This window comes from Lactuca serriola, chromosome 9 (genome assembly GCF_051521515.1).
Source record: "Lactuca serriola cultivar US96UC23 chromosome 9, Lser_US96UC23_V15, whole genome shotgun sequence".
NCBI lineage: Eukaryota > Viridiplantae > Streptophyta > Magnoliopsida > Asterales > Asteraceae > Lactuca > Lactuca serriola.
The window spans coordinates 81,609,490-81,630,849 of record NC_136416.1 but is presented as its reverse complement, the minus strand read 5'-3'; the positions used below and the strand labels follow the sequence as shown (position 1 = coordinate 81,630,849).

Genomic DNA, 21,360 nt, shown 5'->3' with positions numbered 1-21,360 from the left:
ACCTGGCATTAACCAGACCAGGTTCCTCAAAACACAACCAAAGGAATCCAAAACCTAACTCTTCCCCTATGGTGTCCTGACCACCACCTCATCCTCTGATAACCACACTTATCAACCGAGTACCATTCCAGGATACTTCACTCGCCTCAAGTCACAACGATCATTTGACCCTTACATAGCTAGACATCCCCTGGACCTCCGGGTCCTGACCCGATACCAAACTGCTACATACATAACCTCCTGATCACAACCATACTAGGAATCCAAGGCTCCATCCTTGCATCCCCTTCCGAGCCTCTTTGGCTCTACACCCTCGGAATTCCTTCTGATCTCAGCAGACATCCAACCCGGATGTGCTCCATACCACCGGCGCAAACACTTTGCTCAAAACCATAACTGGAACACATCAATCATACCCCCGTGCTACTGATTTCACTTCCATGAACTTACACTCCCTCTCGGAGCTACATACCTTTCCCTTTCCTTATCCAAGGAAATCTACTTGGCCGCCTTGTCACTATAACAAGTGCCATGGTGTACACACTCCACTCTACACTATTCCCTTATAGCATAACCGCTATCCCATGCACCACACATGCTCTAAATCTGCTCGCAAGGACTCTCGAGTCCATGAACTACCTTCCACTAATCATGACCAATACCCGGGGCCAGACCTTCTGATGCTATCACATCGCAACACACTCATTCCATGTCCTCATACAGATCTATCAACACATGCAGAGTCTTCAGCATGACTGGACCACCTTACCAAGCCTTCAGCTACTCTGGACCACTCTCAAAACCTTCAGCCTGTCTGGACCGTCCTCCGAGCCTTCGGCCTGACTAGTATGCCTTACGGCCTTCAGTCTCCCCGGACCGCTCAAACTATCATGCACCATCCCGAACTATTCCTCCTGGGAATTCTGCCCGTACATACTGTTCTAGCCCTATAGGGGTTCCGAACTCTAACTCCATTCCATATACTCAGATCCCGGCCTGATCCTAGGCCTTACAACCACCAATCACCCTATCTGAAATCCTTGGTCTGTATTCCGCCCCATCGAACTGTCACTTACTCATACCAGCCCACACTCTTGGCTGACTGAAACACTACTGGATCCCAAACAGCTAATCGAACTCTAACGCTTATCGATCCTCCTGAGAATTTTCCAATTCTCCCCACTTAGAGCACTGACTATCCACCACCGGTCGCCATAACCGACCTTCCTTAACAACCCTTCACAACACATTCCCTTACACGCGAACTGATTCACACTAGAACGAGCAACCTTCACCAAATCACATATCAACACTAATCATCTTGAACTCGAAAGAAGCCCAACCTTCAGCTAACCACTCCTCAGACTGCAGATGCTACCCGACATTCAGGCCAAAAGCCTGATTTCCCACTAATAATCCCCATGGATGATAACCAACGAAATTCCCAATACCAAAACCCTTAACTGAACCATAACCCTCAAGCAACAACGAATACAATACCAAAATCACACAATGAGACTAGCAGATATACAATACTCCATAATAATCACAAGATAACAAAATATCAAGAAGGAAACATACCTGCAGCTGCATCCGGCACTGCCCTGACCTCCTCTGCTGTAATATGAAAAGCACAACCCTAAGCTCTCGGGGGCTCCGCTCCACCCTGACCTCCACCCGTAATCCTCAAAGTGGCCGGTGCTGGAGCATGCACCGATCCTGCAGCAAGTTGTGGACAGTTGACCCTCAAGTGTCCAACCTGATGGAAATGATAGCAAATCCTCAAATCCTAAACCGGAGCTGTCTGCCGACAGTCCCTCGCATACTGCCCCTCCCTTCCGCACTTGCGGCATGCACCACCGGACCTACAAACTCCAGTGTGACCCTTCCCGCATTTCCCAAAAGTGCGGCTGCTCTGATCTCCCAACCTTGAATCAACGGTATTGGACCGTTTCGGCACCGGCTGCGACTGTGCCAGGGCCTGCCTCTGTTCTCTCAACTGTAACTCAATCTCCAACTTATGCCGTCGAGCGGCTTCCTACAACTCCAACAAGGTCTCACACCTCTTTGTAGACACAAACTGCCTGATATCCCTCTTAAGCATACTCAGATATCGGGACATCTGAGCCTGCTCCGAAGAAAACTCCGGGCACAACATCGCCCTCTCTGTGAACATCCTGGTGATCTCCGTCACCGACTCTGAATCCTGCTTCAGCTCCAGGAACTCCTGAGCCAATCTCTCCCTCTTAACTCGCGGAACATAGCGAGTACTGAACATCTCCCTGAACTGATCCCAAGAAACCACAGCTCGCTGCGCATCAGAATACGATCTTGTGGTCAACCTCCACCAATCCTTCGCCCCGAGCCTCAAAAGGTTCAGAGCACACCTCACCCTCTGATCAGTAGTGCATGAACACGTGAAGAAACACCCCTCCACATCTGACAACCATATCATAGCAACAATCGGGTCCTGAACTCCATCGAAGGTAGGGGGCTTCGTATTATCAAAGTCCCGATACTGAAAACCTCTACCGGCTCCTCCCCCTGCCGCTGCTACAGCCGCTGTAGCCGCGGCGGCTGCCGTCTCTGTAAGAGCTGCATAGTGCTCATCAAAATACTCAACCATGGCGGTCTTGATCGACCCAAACAGTTCTGGCAACTCGGCCCAGAACATAGCAGCAACCTCATCATGCAGGGTCTCACGAATCCTAGCATCCAACTCGTCTGTGCTCATCTGACCGATAACCTCGGGTGGTGCTGACCCACCCTGACCGCCTCCTCCTGCTCCGGATCCCGACTCGGATCCACTCCCAGCATGCCTCGTAACCACCATACTGAAATTTCCGCAAAACGTCAGACGCTTCTCACTAACCCAAGAACCGACTCTCAACCCAACCCTAGGGGTTGTGACTTCCTTGATACGTATATGGGTCATCTGCTTTCGGTAGTATGGGCCCATACTACCTTCCACACCTACCCATATTTATATCAAGTATCACCATAACGCCCTAGTGAAGAACAGGCATAACAAGCACTCAACCCTCACTCCTAGAGGAACACTAGAAATCTCATACAGAAGGAAACCCTAGGCTAGCAGGCATCATAAATCAGGCAACTCTATCATGCAATTCCTGAAGATCCCTAGCCTAGTACTAGCATGCTATTCTATCATATCGCATAAACAAATAACTAGTATGGTATTTTGGGGTTACTTACTGGATCCGGTCGATCGTACCTCTGCATCCTCCTTTACATATTTTTGAAAACCCTTTTTAAATTCTCTTTTGAGAACTCTCCTTGATTTGAGACTGGATTCACACGAATGTTACTCCAATTCACTCAAACCAAGGCTCTGATACCAACTTGTAACACTCTAAAAATTCCAACCAATTTAAACTTTTCAAAAACAACCCATTTTCAATAAGTTATTACAAAAAGGTTTTCAATACATTTATTATCAGAGTATTTCCCAGAAACCACATCGTAAACACATAAAAACTTGAGGAGCGGTACGATCATGCCTTTGCCTTGCCACGGTCTCCTGAAGTACCTGAGACATTTAAACCACAACTGTATGCCCGAAAGCTTAGTGAGATACCCCCAAAATACCAAAGCCATACAAACATAACCATATCATATAATCGATACAAAATAGCCATGCACTTCGGGTCTACTGTGTGACTGGTCCGCCGCACCAGCCTACAGTCCACCTGGTCCACCCTCCGAGTCTAGCCATATACATCGAGTCTATAGTGTGATTGGTCCGCCCGCACCGGGCCTTCAATCCACCTGGTCCACTCTCTGAGTCTACAGTATGACTGGTCCGCCCGCACCGGGCCTTCAGTCGGCCTGGTCCACTCTCCGAGCCTCGGCACGTCTAGTCCGCCCTCGTGGGGCCTACAGCCTATCTGGACCGCTCGTTGGGCCTGCGGGATAACCGGTCCGCCCTGGGTATGTTGGCCTACAACACAAAGCAGGATCCGCCTCAACCCAACTCCAGCCCGACAACCATGTGCACATAAATATACAATCATATAACAATACGCATCCAACCAAACCGATCTAGCAGATCACATAACATAACATCATCCTAACCAGGATAACGACCTAACCGGTCACTAGCATAGCATCATCCTATATACCAGGATACCAACCTTAACCAGGTCTCTAACATATATCATCCTAACTACAAGGATGTAAACATAGCAAAGCAATAACATAACAACAACACCCGGATTACAATCCGATAAAGGGTCGGCCTTGGTGCCTTAGACCCTGTTGATATAGTGAGGATAACTCACCTCGCAACTGCTGACTGAAAAGGATAAGATCACGCTGCTCTAACCTCCGACACGAACTCCACCACTGATCAATACCAAAAGACTAAACTCAATAAATATCCATAATTATCAAAATACCCCTAGAAGTCAACTGGTCAACTCTTGGTCAAAGTCAAAGTCCTCAGTCAAAGTCAACCCTCCTGACTGACTCAACTCGCCCAGTCGCCCCAAGACTCGCCGAGTCCCACAACTCTGAGTCTAACCGTACTCAACTCATTGAGTCATCTCTTGACTCGCCGATTCACAGCTTAACCAGAAAAGGTTAGGACCTCACGACCAGACTCGCCGGGTCCAAGAACAGACTCGCCGAGTCCAAGGCTATCTTCAACCAACTCGCTGAGTTGTTCTTCCAACTCGTCGAGTTGCTGCCCATCTTCATCCAACTCGCCGAGTAAACCCATGTGACTCGCCGAGTACCACTAGTTCTTAGCTCATACAGAGGCTTTCCAAGCCATGCAGGGTCTCAAATCCATAGATCTACTCTTATACAAGCCATCCATCATGTAAAGTAGCAAACTTTATGTGAATCCAAGGAGATCTAAGCATAATACACTCTTGGCTAAGGTTTGGGACTAAAAGGCTTCATCAACAGCTCTTGAACAGGGACTTTATGCTCTTTTGGATCATCACTACTCTAGATCTGAGGTAGCAACCTCAGATCCAACCTCCAAACTCAAGATAGCACTAGATAAATTCCCAAAAATCCCACAAATGATAGATCTAGATGGGTAACAGCTCAAGCAACGAATCCTTACCTCCAAAGAAGACTCCAACAGAAGAATAAGCCAAAACCTTGCAAAGCCCCTTGCCCAAACCTCTTAATCTTCAAAGATTTCTTCAACAAACACTCCTTCAAGACCCAAATGCTCTCTAATTCTCTCACACACGAAAAATTAGGGTTTCTGGACTTCAAGGGGGAGCAAAGAGGCTGTGGAGAGGGTATTATGTTCTTTATATAGGGCTAAATCCCTGGGATTAGGGTTTCCTCCACACAACACCAACTCGCCGAGTCCAGCCACCGACTCGCCTAGTTGGCCACTTAACACGCGACCAGAATCGCGACCCTACTCGCCGAGTCCACCCTTGGACTCACCGAGTTGACCATTCACATTTTCACTTGAACCCTGAACTTGCACTCCTGAACTCAGGATGTTACATTTCAAAGGTCCATCACAAATATTCACTTATATAAATAAGGCCCCTTTAGGCTTTCAAAGTTTTATTGCAACAAAATTACATTGTGAATTCACTTGTACACGGATACAATTTAGACCTTGCTTGTTCCAAAATTTTCCAATTGTCACACAAAGTGACCATACTTGTCACGCCGGTAACCTTGAAATTTGAGAGATCTCTCTGCTCGCGTTGTTTTCCTTTTTGCTTTTGATCTTCACGATTTTTAGAGGATTCTGATTGACCGTGATTTTGGGTGTTACCCCAACCACATCCACCCCCACGTCCACCACCATGTCCTCTTCCTCGGTTATTTGAACCCCGACCTCTACCTCTTGATGAACTAGTTTTTTTTTATTGGACAATTCAGTTTTGGAATAAAGTAATTTATTTTGAGTCTCTATTATGTTGTCTCCACCCTTGATTCTTTCTTCATAAGCTTTAAGTGACCAACCACGTCTTCAAAGCCTATCGTCTTTAGGTCCAAAGCTTATTCAAGGGCTACAACAATGTGGGAAATCGCCTAGGGAAGCTCGTAAGAAACTTCTTCACAATCTTCTGTTCAGTCATAACATCTCCTAGTGAAGCAGATTTCGAAGCAATTATGGATAATTTTCTTGCGAACTCATCTATTATACTAGTATCACTCGTATTTTGATTTTCAAATTTAGTGATTAGAGTTTGGAACCCGTTGATAGCAACCCAAACCGATGATACTTCTCACAATGATAGCAGCCCATCGCAACACGTTGATGATCATGATAATGATACAAGTTCCGTCCCACCCCACCGATCCACTCGAACTTGTGTGTTGCCAAGAAGATTAAATGTCTATGAGTTAGATGTGGATCATTTAACATTGTCATTTGATGTATGAAGGACTTAGCTCAGATAAGGTTCGCAGAGATGAAAGTGTTGCTTGGCGTGCAAGAATTACCCTCGACTCCAAAATTCAGGGGGTGATTGTTGGCGAATTTCATTGGGTCAGATAAGGCATGAGGCGTGTTCTGATCCAGTAACCATTGACTTGGAGTGTTTTCCAAGATTACTTGGTGTGATGACCAAGTACTAGAATCCTTGAGCAATAAGGAATCATATAGAAGGGATGTCTAGTTGTCTTTCTGTCTCATGTACTTCTTCTTCTTAAGGCTCTGATACCAATTCAAGGTTAACAGGAAACTAGAAACAAAAATTACTGCATAAACTCGTAGGAAATTTTATTGAAGAAATATAACTCAAAAACTTCAATCTCTCAACTGATGATTACAGGAGAAAAACAATCACTTGTTTTATACTAAACAAACACATTAGAATAAAACTAGGATTCCTAAAAGAAAGAAAACTAAACTTTTCTTTTATATGATTCCTTATTGCTCAAGCATTCTAGTACTTGGTCATCACATCAAGTAATTTTGGACAACACTCCAAGTCAATGGTTATTGGACGCCTCATCCTTTATCTGACTCAGTGAAATTCACCAACAAAACACCCAATCCTGCCACCTCGAAACCTAGAATAAGAGCCGGATTTTGGAAAACATATCTATGATGCATATCTTGAAATGGTACTCTAATTGAAAAACAGATATACTGTGTAAAAGCAATATAATATCAACAATTAATTTTTTATGAAGCAGTTGCATGTGTTACATATCCTTTTTTTTAATAAAATATATATGTACACATTAGAATTGCACGTAAAAAAAAGATTAAACAAAAATCGGAGAACATTTAACAAATCGAGTTGTTTACATGACATGAATGGTTCATTAAATATTGTCCAAAAACAAGTTTAACATGATGGGATGTTTTTTCTTGTACAAGATTTATGTGGATTTTGCTATTTTTTTTATTTTCTTTTATATTTTTTAAATTACAAGAAGTTTGTCATGTGTATATATCAAAACTTGTGAACCGTAAAAACTTATTTTTTTGGGGACAAGTATCAATCAAACCTTAAATGGCAGCCACAAAACTAAAGGGCGATGTCGAATTGATCCAAATTATGCATGTTGTTTGACGGGACCCATGTAAGGTTAGTTCACAAGGGGTTGTCTCTTTTTGGATTGCCATAATTACTTAGAATGAAAAAATCACCCTCCTTAGAAAACCAAAAAAAAAAAAAAAAAAAAAAAATTGATCGTCATATCATATTATTTTGGTATAATAGCATATCATGGTGCTCGAGTATTTTAAGGCTTTTTTTTATCATTTTTATATTTTAAATAAAAAAGTGAAGACATATTATATACTATCTAGTTAAGAAAATATTCCTAACCAATCCATTAGATATGCTTGATCAAACAAGTGGCACTAGTGTTTGGACTACTTGTAACATGATCGCTAGTGCTTACTATTGGTATGAGTGTAGAAGGTATTTTGATGCTTGAAGGATTAATATAATCAAGGATATTGATAACAACATATCATGTCGACAGAATATTGCATCCAAGAAATGAAAGACAACATTTTGATTTTCAACGTCGAGGTGAACCTAGTGAATAACTTAGTAAACCCTACTCTAATCATGATCAGAACGATAATCTCAAGTTTAAGAACATGAACATGGAGAATTCAAAGACCATTATCATCACCTAACTCTAAAACAAACGTAAATCTATTTTACATGTAATTTTCCCTAACTCTAACTGATTCATGTCTATTAAATGTCTTGTCCTGTGATACGGCGGAGGAGTAACCATCAAGGGTTTAGTTATTATCATGGTCTTGTATTGCAGCTGCAAACTTCATATTGGTGTCGGAGTGTGATGTGCATGTGCATTAAAATTAGTCTGCTACCGCACCCTACACCCCCACCCTACCCGATGGGAGGCATGGACCATGTTCTCTAATTTGAGGTTAACTAATTAGTTATGATAGGGGCCCGATTATGGTAAGAAATAATTCTAATGTTTTGAGTTACATTTGCATAAGTTAAAACTTGTTGAAAAGTTATTAAGAATGTATCGAAAAAAGAATGACTTAAATTAACTAATTGGATGTTTTTTTGTTTTTGGTTCTTAAATATAAAAATAATAGAAGACTAGACTGTGGTTAAACGGCATCACTAAGTGTTCGAGTCTCGACAAGCATGGAGTAGATAAATCTCAATATCCCTGTGATTGTACGTGAGACATCCATGTGGATTCTGTTTCCATCGGCTAAGACAAGCAGAATGCAAATAATGTTGATTTATAAGTCAATGTTTTCTTCAAAATATGAAAAATACAATATTTTCACTTTGGTGGGCTTGAACAAGTATAGTATAGGCACTACACAACCATGTAGAGAAGAACAAGCTAACACCAACAAACTAGAACCTAATTTTATGTTTCTATATGTATGAAACTTTGGCTTTGATATTAGCTATTATGTGAACTAAGTTTATAACTCGTGGGAATCAAAGTTATAAAATCAATTAAAATTTTAAAGTAAAAACTCAAAATTTTAAATAAATTATTAATTAAGAGATATTTTTTAGTTATATAAAATTATAATCGTTGATTTAAATAAATATATGATCTTATAATTTGTATTAATTTTATTTTAATTTTTATTCTAATATTATTAATTTAATGTAATTAGAGTGAAAATTTTAAAATTTAAAATTTAAAATGGAGAATCAATATGTTGACAAATGTAATGTCATTAATTAGGAGGCCTAATTCTGATACATAATAAAAGAGAATAAATCTAATTTTTTTATTAGAATATGGAGATGTAAAAATAAGGTAAAGAACTATTTGAGATGCTTAAAAGGTACATATGAATGTTATCAAAGGCCACAAATTATTTAAAATATTCAAAAAAAAAAAATCATGGTGACCTCTTATATAACAAGTTTAATATGTCAAAATTTGGGCTAATATTTCGGTAACAAAACTATTTAAAATAATGTTAAAAGAACACATGTGAACTAAAAAAATGTTTTCAAGAGGTAACCAATTAGTGCTCAAAAATACCATGGTGACATTCTTATTTTAGGTTATTTTCTTCTTTTTCTTCTACCCCTACAATGAATAAAGGAACTAGTATATCGTTATGGTTAGAATACTTTATTGAATACGATTTGAAAGATCGTATATTGTTATGGTTAAAAAAGTATATCGTTTCAAATTCTTTATCTTGAAAATAAAAGGATTGGAAGGCTATTTTAGTGTGTATTGATCCAAAAGATAAAAGTGAAGCCCAAAATAATATCGTCTATTAATATGAACTTGCTCTTTATTGAAGTTTTTGGTGCCTTCAACGCCTAACCAAACCCTATAAGTACAACATCATCTTCTATTCCATCGGCAACATAAATAATTCCCTAGCTATGAACTACATGTTTTCCATGATTTTACTAGGCCCCCTTGATATCGTTCGAACTACACTCCTTCCCGTCCAACAAGAAGGGAAAATGCAAAGCGCAAAGACAAACAAATCAAAAAGATTCGTGGAGATAAAAGGTCTAAATGCCAGAATAGACAATTTTTTAAATTTTTATAAAGAAAGATAGTGTATGAAACAAAAAGATAACTAGATGAAATTTTAATGCAAGACATAACTCACTATACAATGGAGGATCTTGAATTGACTTTGGCAGTAAAAAAGCTAAATTTTAAAAAGATAAAATGTTTAGTTTATTTTTTTATTCGTTTTTAAAAGCTTTTTTTTTTTTGTAAGTTTTTTTTTTTTTTTTTTTTTTTTTTTTTTTTTATCTCATGTTATGCTTTTCTTTTAAGTTTTTAATTTCATGTTATCTATTTTAACTTAAATTAATAAAAATTAAGTTTTGTTTTATCTAAATTGTATAAATTATTTCAATAAATAATGTCATGGTCACCATCATTGTTTGTGGCAAAAAAAAAAAAAAAAAAAACTATAAATTTGTGGTAAAATTGAAGTAGCTCTTACATAACATAAAATATTATTACGTTATGAAACACTAACCTAATATCTCTTTCTAAGATGAATTCAATTTTCCTACGTTATGAAACACTAATCTAATATCTCTTTCTAAGATGAATTCAATTTTCCTATATTAATAAAAAAAATAATTTAGGTTGACACATGTCACTCTATTATGTATTTGTATTTATTGTTTATCACATAGCATTTTCTTACGGCTCTAGGATATAATCATATCCCATAAATAGCTAAAATTTATTTATTTTTTTATTTCAAAATTTCATAGTATATTCAAATATTTTCACAAAGTATTTATATCATAGTCATAAAATCCGGAAACTATTATTATCAAAAATTGTATTCGAAATCATATCCTTTTTTTTACTACAAAACTTCCTGTATAATCTTCATTAGAGAAAAATAACTTCACGCAATCAAAATAAATAGATCAACCAATGCAAATGTTGGTATTACCTATTCGTTAAATTTGATTATCATGTTAGTAATTATTTTGTGTTTCAACATCTTGCTTATTTATTAGTTCTGATACAATTCTGTGAGTTATTCTAAATGTTTTATCAATGTTTGTGTATGTATCAGTGTATATATCGGGGTGTGTGCGTGTGTGTATGTAACTGTATATGTATGTTATATGTGTTCATGTCGCTCATTCCAGTTTTGTCGTTCGATTACTTTCCTAAGAAGCAAGGAATGTATAAGTTGATGAAGTTAGGGTTCACTTATAGTTCAAGAATGACGATTTTGAAAAAGAAAGAGAATGATATGAAGTCTTCTAAAACTTCCTAAGAATTATGTTCGCCAAGAGAATGGAGTCGCGGCCCACCTTCCTAGCCCTCCGATTAATATCAAACTTCGGTTGTCACCGTAGCAGTGGAAGTTGATAAAGTATATGTGAGTCTTCAATCTCTGTAAATGAATCATGTTCTTCCCCTTCACTACCATATATGGTGGTCAATTTCAACAAAACTCCAAATTTAGGAGGCAAATTGGTATCCTTGTTGATTTGTAATCATTTTTCTAGGTTATGTTTCAAAGTTTCTTTTAACATATTTTATATGAGATTTTTTGGAATGTTTCATTTCAGAGTTCAATTTTCTCGCCATTTGAGGGTTCATGGTGATTCATATAAATAACTATACATGGATTAGGTATTTGTGTCATGTTGTTTTGTTTTGTAGCTTTTCTCAGTTGCTCTATCCAAAATGATTTATATAATTACGGTAGTTGATTCTTTATGTTGGAGTAATTTAAGTAAAATATTTGTTTTAAGGTCAAATTTTCCCGAAAGTGTAACATCCATAAAAATCATGAAAAAATTGAAATTTTTAAAAACCATCCCAAGATCATAAATTGTTTACAATTTAGTTTTCAAACATGTTTAATATCATTGTTTCCCAAAATCTTAAGTCCAAGACACGAGGATGTGTACGGTCACGCCTTTGCCTTCCCACGATCCTATAAAGTACCTGAAACATAACCCAAAACCGTAAGCCAACGCTTAGTGAGTTTCCCCTAAAGTACCAACACAACACATAATCATAATAATAACAACAAACAACATGCATACAGAGCCTTCAGTCTGACTGGACACCCCACTGACCTACAATCTATCTGGTACGCTCACAGAACCTTCAACATGAATGGCACGCCTCACCGGGCCTTCAACCTATTTGGAATGTTCTCCGGGCCTTCGGCTTGACTGATACACCCTACTGGCCCGAAGTCTATCTGGGACGCCCTGGGTCTCTTAGCCTTGAGCACATTGCAGGATCACCTCAACCCAACACACCATCACATATCAACATATAGTATATCAAACCCTAGCTAGCATATAAAGACAGTCATATAGATCTAACATATCACTAAGTATAGCATCATCCTATGTACCAGGATACATATCTAACAGATCACTACAACATACAAGCATGCGATAAACCATGACAATAATCCAAAGGGGTCAGCGTGGGTGCCTTCGACTCAAAATTACAGTGAGGAAAACTCACCTTGCAAATCCAAAAAGATACCAGAAAAGAATATCGCTCCGCGAGTCCACTCTGCAGATCACCTATACATAGGGAAAGACCCAACCTTAGGCTTCATAACAAATACCCAAAATACCCCTAGGGTCAAACTAGGTTGAAAGTTAATGGAAAGTCAATAGTCAATGAAAAGTCAACCCATCTGAGTACGCCCAACGTACTCAGCCTCTACACCCCGTGTACTCCGCCCTTGAGCAAAAACGGGCAGTTGACCACCTACGCCCAGTGTACTCCATGGTACGCCTAGCGTACACAGTGACCAAGCACAACCTCCATTAAGTGCTTAATTCAACAAGTCCAAACGTCCAAATCCAAATCTAAGTCTAAAAAGGTGCTCCTATCCATAAAGTTTCCAAATTTATGGTCATGCATGCCTTAATAAGTCCCAAAACCAAAACCCTAGTTTGTCTTAACCACTTAAGACCTCTATATCTTGCATTCAAGCACTAAATAAGTTGACATGGCATTTTTACGACTTAATGCACTGATGCGTGCAAATAGCTACACCTAATTTTAATATTTATAACCTAACTTCCTTACTAACTACATTGCACCTAGGCAGTGTACCTAGTCAAATTTATAGAATAGTTGGGTAAGTCGGGTGTCGATCACTGGGAACGGTGTTGACTAATTAATTTATCTACTACTAAATTAACCTAATTACTAACAAGGGAAGGGTTTTATCTAATTTTGTAAGTTTAGATGGACTTAATTCTATAACACAAATTCAATCAATAAACAAACACTTCTGTTAGTTTGAATCCGCTTTCACTCAATGGATTATAAATTAGCTATGACAATTACTGTTGGTTACCAATTAAGTTATTATTAGCAATTTAGTTATAAATCTACTAACATTAATCAATTCATGTAAATCTATGTATGGTAACACAATAGTTAACACAGAATCAATTATTAGATGAATTTGGAGCTATGTAAGATTGATTTGATAGAACATAATTACAGTCATAATTTAAGTTCTCTAGCACGGTCTAATTTAATAATTAATTACTTAACTAATATTGGATTAATCCTAGCTCCAATAATTTAATATTCACTAAATTACCAGGTATTCTAATTGATGCAATTTGATGGTCATCAACTACACAGAATAAGATATCAAAGCAATCAACTACTAAAACAAACATGCTAGGTAAAATCAATCCAACACAAGTCTTAACCAACTAGCACATCAAAGCTAAAGTAATTACTCCATGAGTTCCAGCTTCATCTAGCTAACAGAAGCAGCTAGATTTAGCTGGGCATCCTAGAAACTAAGCAAATAACATTCATAATCAAAAACATAATAAAAGTGTACCAAACTATGGATCAAACTATAAACTTATTCTCCCTTGGTGTTGAAAGCCAATTTCAGAACTTCTTGTCCTCAGGAAATCGTCTCTAGGAACCCCTCTAAGCCAGCCAAAAGTTACCAATTCGTAATGGCAAAGAGTTTATATAGTTTCTGATTTTTCCCCGTTCACATCGTGAGCCGATAAGTTTCACGTCGTGAATATGAGATAAGCGTATTCGGCAAGGACTCTTCTTCCATCTGGTGCATATCTTCCAGAATTCTCTACTCACGTCGTGAGTCATGAACTATTCACGTCATGAGTACGTCATTTGTTGAATTTTCCATTCTTCTTTCCTTCAAGCCTCCAAAGTTTCATGTTTTGTCAATTTCAGTCCCTATCTTCGAAAATGCTTCTATTTGGCTGCAAAATATAGTTTAACCTTATAAGTACCATTATTCTATTCAAATAACCAAAATATATGTAAAATGTACTTAAATATTGCCTAAAAATATGTATAAATATGGAAATATCAAAATACCCCACACTTGTGCTTTGCTTGCCCTCAAGCAAATCTAATTTTTAATTCAAACCTTAATCACTAACATCACATAGAACGATCCAACTCAAACTCAGCCATTATGTCAAGACCTCAATGCGTGCATTTGTGTCTAAAATGTTTCCTACGTAACCCCCGTTAATTCTAAATAGTCACAATCCTCAGAAACACGCGCCCACTTCTTTTGAACAATGCTCATTTTATACGACCCTCCGAATCCATCCTCAGAAAACTCCCTAACCTCAAGGTATTTTTGTAAAGCAACCCAAGCATACATAAACTAGAGAATTACAACTTTTAAGATACCACACTATGGAGCTCTTGAATTCTTCACTTCTTTGATATTTGATTATCAATTTCTTTGAATTCACCATATTTTGTGTAATTTTTGGTGTCTTCAACTTTTGATACTTCAGAATTTTTGATTTTTGATCTTCAATCTTTGATACCTCTATAGCTCCAAAAGTTCTTCAATTTTTAATTTTTTGGTAATTTCTCTTTTTTTATATAAATAACTCACTTTTTCCACGCAAATCCTACATGCTTAAGCAGGGCTTAACTTCAACCCTTATTGGTTAGAAATATTAGTTTTCCTGGATACGTTTCAAGTATAGGCTGTTAAACATATTGCATTCCTCAAACTAAATGAGGTTGTGTTTTTGTCCCATGATTTCACTATAATAAAGGAGGCCACAAATGCACTATAACGTGTATCGGCTCAACTAAACATTTGAGCTCTCATCGGATCATCCACACAATAGTAGCAACTTAAGTTCAAATTACTATTATTACTAAAAAAATTTATTTAGATTATTATTTTAAATCTATTTCTAAAATTCTTAAATTTACTAAATTCTAGCAATTTACTTTTAGCAATTCAAACAATTACTTTTTCGACCTCCCACCCCACACTTATTACATACAATTCCCTAATTATATGCATAAACTAAATAAAAGGGAGAAAAAGGAACAGACTCCCCTAGGATAGTGGCGTGATCAAACTCCATAAGTGTGGATAAAATGCGCATCTCGAATATGAAACTTCTTTGAAATAGGAACTTGGATCTTGAGCTTGTTAGATATGTACAACACCAATGACGAATCGAAACTTCAATCTTCAATAAATGAGGCGTAAATCTACAAAACGTGAAGAATAATGTGGGAAAGCATACGTCACATTCTATAATGGAGGAAATGAGCCAAAACAATCATCAAAATAACTCCAAAGAGAATGGTGGTGGAGTGTGTAGAAAATGGTGAATGAAAAGGCTTTATTTTCATGATAATTTTTGACTCGCGACTTGAGTCATAATGCTCACGACGTGAGGTCGCTAAATATGTATTTTCAATTTCTTCGTAACCCAACTCACGACGTGAGGAATAAGGACTCACGACGTGAGAACTGGGTAAACAAAAACTGAATCAGCCCCATCCTTCTTTAAATGAATGCACTCAACCAATGTATTAACGAACTAAGACCCTTCTAAATGCATTATTTGATGACTCTTCTAACTCTACCCTTTTTCTCGACTCACCCCACACGTATTTCCAATTGTGGGTCTTGACTCTAGATTTTAAACTCTAAATGATACTTGTCTAGACGTTTAAGCTCTCGACTCGACTTTCCTTCCCGAGACTCCTTTAGCAAATCTGAAATATAGCAACCAAAGAAAAAAAATAAAAGTAACATAATATAAAAACAAACAAGTTCAAAAGTTTAACAATCCAACAAGTTCAAAATCAACACAACCCAAATTAAACTAAAAAAAACTAATTAATCAAAATAAAAGAAAACGATCAATCATCTTCTTCATCGTTATGCACTCCACTTGTGCCCGCTTCGTCTCCCCTTGACTGCTGATAAGAGCTCCATGTAGGACAAATGGGGTATTGATTCCCCAAGTGCGGTGGTTGCTCAATACCGAAATGTCGAACCATGTTCTCCATTGTACCCCCGATCCAATTAGTACTCAAGGATAATTGATCAAAATATCCCATCATATCTCCTCCAAAAGATGCTCCTCCAAAGGGTGCATTTTGATGCATCGGCTGCCTTCTCTCTCCTCTACCTCTAACATTCCTCCGCCGAGGCCATGGTTGTGGTTGTGGCTCGGGTTGCTCATCTTGATGCTCGTCACCATCATCATCATCCGAATGTAGAATTACCCAATGAGACCCATAATTCTTGACTACCCGCATTGTCTCCAAATATCCCATAGTAAACTCGTTTCCCTCCATACAAGTCAAATAACGGTTGATGTCGGGAACGATCAAACCATAAGACTGGGCCAATCGTGTAATAAAATGGCCTCCACAAATGGGGCTCCCGGGGCGGGAACTCATAGAAAATTCCGCCAAATATCGGGCCAAGAAGTATGGAATGTTGCAACATACTCCCGGCTGTAAAATTGACCACTAATAGAACAAGTTCATCTTTGTGACCTTGTCTCCATGATGTTTATGGTGGATGGAAAAAGTGATAAGGCGGTGGAGTAGGCGGTGGATTGGTGACTTAATGCTGCTCTCTGGTGATACCCTGGAGTTAAACACTTCGGAAGCAATGTTGCTCCAAAAACCAACCCCCAAAACTCCATTCTCATACACTCGGGCAGCCTCCTTCAGAAACATCTCAAACTCAAGATTCATGGCCTCTTGCGCCTCATACAACACCATACGCCAAGAGAACTCCACCAAACTACATTCTCGGTATTCACCCCCGAGACGGAAAACCAATGCTCGCGGAAAGGTAGGATCTTAGACATTTTCATGAAATGTCACAGTTGCAAAGAACTCCACACAAAGTTCCTTATACAACCTTTCTTGAACTCTAAACAAGTTGTGCCACCCTTTACACGTAAATGAAAATCCATTTCCCAAAAATATTTTCGTGAGATACTGGGACATTTGACCAACAAGCCCAACCTCCCTTAACATTGCCCAATTAACTGTAGGGGCAACAACAATCTCATGGTTGTAAAGCCACTCCAACCGGTTGTTGCACCGTGTCAAAATATCCCGAGGTAAAGTTGTTGGGAAGACGTAAAATGGGTGCAAACTAGCCACCCCTGTCGGAACTTCTCTTCTGGGAGCCATTTCTGCAAAAATAAACAGACTACAAACCAACAAACACGTCCCAAAAGATTAGTATTAAACAGAATTTGAAACCATGAATGTCTAGGATTCATGTCGTGAATCCCTAAGGATTTACGTCGTGATTTCGTATTTAGAAGTCATAAGTGGGCATAACATAAGTCAAATCGGGCCAACAATGTTAATGGGGTTTACTCCTAGGGCAATTTCAAACTCATTACAAGCACATGCAACAAAAACTTCACATATATATAGGGTATCGATTTTTAAGATTCAAGTGAAATGCAAACCCTAACCCCTAAATCTAGTAAATAAGTCAACAATAAACAATGTGAATAGGATTAATTTACCTAGAATGGTGAATTACGTAAGCACAAGAAGAATATGAGGAATGTCGGCCGCAATTGCAAAGATGGTGGACTAGAGGGAACACATTCACTTCGTGGGGGGTAAAGAAATGAATTAGGTCAATTGGATTATGTCTCTAATCTATGGTCACATGCTATTTATTATTCACATCATGAATTGGCACACACTCACGTCGTGAGTCCGTTTTGGGCTAAAAATCTTCATTAATGAACAATTGGGCTGGGAAATTGGTCCATTCTAATTTATACTTAATGGGCTAGAGCATGTATTGGCTAACTAACAAATTTACGTAAGTTTTCCTTAACTCACGTCGTGAATCATCAAGGCTCATGTCGTGAGTTCTGTATGAGCATATAATTTCATAATTAATCCCAAGTTTCACTAACTATTTTCATAATTACTACCACTTAATTTTTGGGATCCTCACTCAGTGTTGTATTATGCATAAAATGTTGTAGATGATATGATCGATTTTCCTAGAAAAATAAAAATGCAAAAACTAAAAAGAAAAGAAAATCCAAACCAAACTCGGGTTGCCTCCCGAAAAGCGCTTCTTTTTTATGAAGTCGTGAGTCGGACTCCGTGCCTCCTATGTTGAATCTTCAGATGCGTCCATCACCAGCTGGATTTTCTGCTCCTTCCATCGTCTCTTATGAGCTTGAACTTGTCTAATGTACGCCTTCGTCGAGTTTTCCTTTTTAACTTTCACGTCATCCATATCAAGCTTTCTTTTGGTCCCTTTATTCTCCAAGTTTTCTTTATTATTCAACTCCATAGGAATCTTTTCTTCCTTCACCATTGGACTTCTCTCCTCGGAAGTTATCTCGTTTTTGTCATCATCACTCAATATTTCATCACTCTCCTTACTTACCCAAGAAGTTGGATTCGTGTAGGTAATGACTTCAACTAAAAACGGGGCAGGTGCTCTTGGTTTTGTTTGTTTAACTTGATGAATTGTTTTGATTTATTCTTCCATGAGCTTCTCTAATTCCTCAAGTTCATTTTCTTCATCAATATTGAAAACCTCTTCTTGAACACCACTCCTCTTGAAACCATCTTCTATTCCAAAAATTTCCTTCTCATCTCCAACTCTCAAGGTGAGCTTGGATTCCCGTATATCAACCAAGGCTCCAGAAGTATTAAGTAACAAGCAACCATTAATTGGAACATCGGGATCTTCTTTCATATCCAAAACCACAAAATCTATTGGAAAAACAATTCCCAATTTTCACGAGAATATCTTCCACAATGCCCTAGGATTGTGTTACTGAACGATTTGCCATGTGAATAGTCATTTTTGTGGCCTTCAACTTCTAAATATCCAACTTCTGATAAAATGAATAAGGCATAAAATTTATGCTAGCTCCAGAATCGGCTAAAGCATAAATCTTCATATTATTCCCAAACTCACATGGAAGAGTGAGGCATCTAGGATCCCCCATCTTGGTATCTCTCCCAATACAACTTTTGAGCTTTGCTCACTTAGAATCACCTTGGAATTCTTATTTAGTTGCTGACGAGTGTCTAACAAGTCTTTTAAGAAATTTTCATTTTCGGGAATTTTGGATAATGACTCGACAAAAGGAGTATTAATCGGGATACGCCTCACGTGCTTAATAAACTCCAAATGCTCTCTTTCCAGTGGACTAAGACCAGCTCGAGAAGGAAACGGTAGAGGCGGACGATATACTGGAGCGAAATCTGAATTCGTCTGTTCAGACTGAGTCCACATCGTGAGCGTGGCGGGCTCAAGACGTGAGTCTGGTGTTTTAGCAACAATTTCGTTTTCGAACTTCGTCTTCTTTGGCTTTGGTCTGGATGGCTTTGGCTCCACTTATAGGGCTTCTACGAACTCAGAGGTGGCCTCTTCTTCAGTATCAATCATCATTACATGGGATTGAGCGTTCTTTTCGGGAAATTGTGAGGATAATTTGTTGCTCACCAAAGTAGTTAGTTGACCAATTTGGACTTCGAGATTATGGATTAATGCTTGATGATTTCTTAATGAAGCTTGCTGGTCAATCATCATTTTTTGTTGTTCTTTCATCATTTTCATGTGTTCCTTTAGCACTGCATCGGTGTCATCATGCCTTTTCTCTGAAGCTTCCATAAATTCGGTCAAAATGTTTTCCAAGTCTACTTTCTTCTCGGCTGGTGGTTGCTCTTTTTGGTAGAAGCCTTGGCCTGTGTGCTTATATTTTTCTTCTTTTTGCCTCTTGTACTCATCATAAGGTAGCCACTCTTTCTTTGGTTTTCTCCAGTCTTCATCATACTTGTCCCCACTTGAGTAGCTAACTTGAGCCTTCTTGTTCCCATATTCATCCAAATGGCAGTTTTTAGTCAAGTGTGGCCCACTGCATCGTTCACAACCAACTCTAATTGCATGAATTGATTGGTCCATTTAGGTCAACCTTCGGTCCATATTATTTAGCATTGCCATCATAGCAGCCATTTCTTTAGAATGTGCACTCCTAACTCCTTTTACGCCTTCATTCCTTGGATTGTGGTACTCACGAGAATGCTTTGCAAATTCTTCAACTAATTCCTTGACTTCGCCCGGATTTTTCTTTGTAAGTGGTCGTTGAGAATCAAGGAGTTGCCGTGTCATTACATTGACCTCATCATAGAATATAAATACTTCTTGTTGAATGTTAAGGTCATGTTGAGGACAATTCCTTAACAACCCCTTGTAGCGCTCCCATGCCTCGTAAAGTGATTCCCCCGGGTTTTGCTCAAAATTGGCTATTGCCTTCTTGAGTTTGTCTAAAAATTGTTCGGGCATCTGAGCCCAAGTAGTGATTGTACCCGGTGGTAGTGCTTTTAACCAGTCCTTAGCAGCCCCTTAGAAGTAATGGGAAGCATCCTTAACAAGACAATATCTCTATTCACATTCGGGACATTGAAATAATCTGCAATGTCATTGGCCTCATCTAAATGCTTAAAAGCATCCTCATGATTCCATAAAATGGAATATCCTTAAGTGCAGTGAGGATGTCCTTTCAGCTCGAATGTGGCAGTGGCAGGAATGGCAGGTTGTACTAAACTCGGACCAACATCGTCTCTAATTCTCTTTCTGTAAGCTCCCATGGACATTTCTTCAATATTCGCCATCTCTTTATTGGCTCATTCTTGGGTTCACTTATATAAAGTCCAAACTCGGCTTCGGATTCATATTCGGATTCGTTCGGGATAGGTATTTAATCTAAGTCTTCAACCTTGTTCTTGTCCTTTGAAGATGAACTCGATTCTTCCGTTTTCTTTCCCGACTTCTTTGAGAACACTGACTTGAGTTCTTGTAAGGGCGTCTTCTTTGGTGTTTGATCTTCTTTCTTTTTGTTAAGGTCAGACTCTGGATCTTCAAGTGGTGGCACCAAAGGTGTGTTGGAACCTCTGGTCATGAACTCCTGCAAAATAAAAAAATAAAAACGTAACACTGAACTAAATTAGAAAGACACCCTAAAAACAAAGAAAACTAGGAATCACAGGATTCACGCCGTGAGCCTATAAAGCTCACATCATGAGTTCTGTAATGCAGAAAAAAATGAAACTGAAAAATAACTTTTTGCAGGTTTTACCCCACAAAAA

At 38.6% G+C, this 21,360-nt stretch overlaps 1 non-coding gene across 1 annotated transcript; it reads left to right on the top strand.

Annotated features, from left to right (window-relative positions):
• Positions 1-20,429: 20,429 nt before the first annotated feature.
• Positions 20,430-20,536, top strand: LOC145077451 (small nucleolar RNA R71). The gene has a single exon (XR_013693195.1). It is a non-coding gene; the product is annotated as a small nucleolar RNA R71 (small nucleolar RNA).
• Positions 20,537-21,360: the final 824 nt, after the last annotated feature.